Genomic DNA, 690 nt, shown 5'->3' with positions numbered 1-690 from the left:
ATACTTTGTGGATTCAATTTTGTGTTCTTGGACGTTAGTCTGGGGCGCCATCAGCCATTAGGTGTGCTAGCCGCTGCCCCCGCCGATCTCCGCAAGGGATGTGAGGACTCTAAAACTTCACCAGGGCCTCCGTCGGCATATGAGTGAGTAGATAATGGCTGAATTTTCATTTTTGGGTGCACTATCCCTTTAACACAATAATGTTGACTCTGAGTCAGATGAAGACTGAGTGCACAGTCGGGCTTTTTGAGCCTTAACTGATCCATGAGGCCCCTGTTCTCAGTTCGGACAGGATGTCACTTTCTCACAGTGCAGTCAGACCAATAAACCAGTAGTTGACCTATCACCTCCTCTGGTAATACCTGCAGTGATAACATAGAGTATCGGTCGACAGCACTATTGATGTCCGTGCCGTCCCAACACTGCATGTTCACACATACGCAAACAGTAAGATTTATGTGAGTTCTGAAGATGTCCACCTCCATCTGCCTGCTGCAGCCCCTTGCACACCGTTGCTGCCAAACAGCAGCAGGAGATGAGAAGCCGTTCGTCTCCACCTGCTGCTCTTCTCACTCTCTCCATCAACCTTAGTGTGTAAACTATATGTAGTGATGTCCGGGACTCTAGAGAAAAACCTGATGCCAGTATAGAAGCATTCTATGTATACATGAAAATATTAAACAAAACAAA

This window comes from Epinephelus moara, chromosome 1, assembly GCF_006386435.1.
Source record: "Epinephelus moara isolate mb chromosome 1, YSFRI_EMoa_1.0, whole genome shotgun sequence".
Lineage (NCBI taxonomy): Eukaryota > Metazoa > Chordata > Actinopteri > Perciformes > Serranidae > Epinephelus > Epinephelus moara.
The sequence above is the reverse complement of the archived record's forward strand: the minus strand, read 5'-3'. Positions refer to the sequence as shown.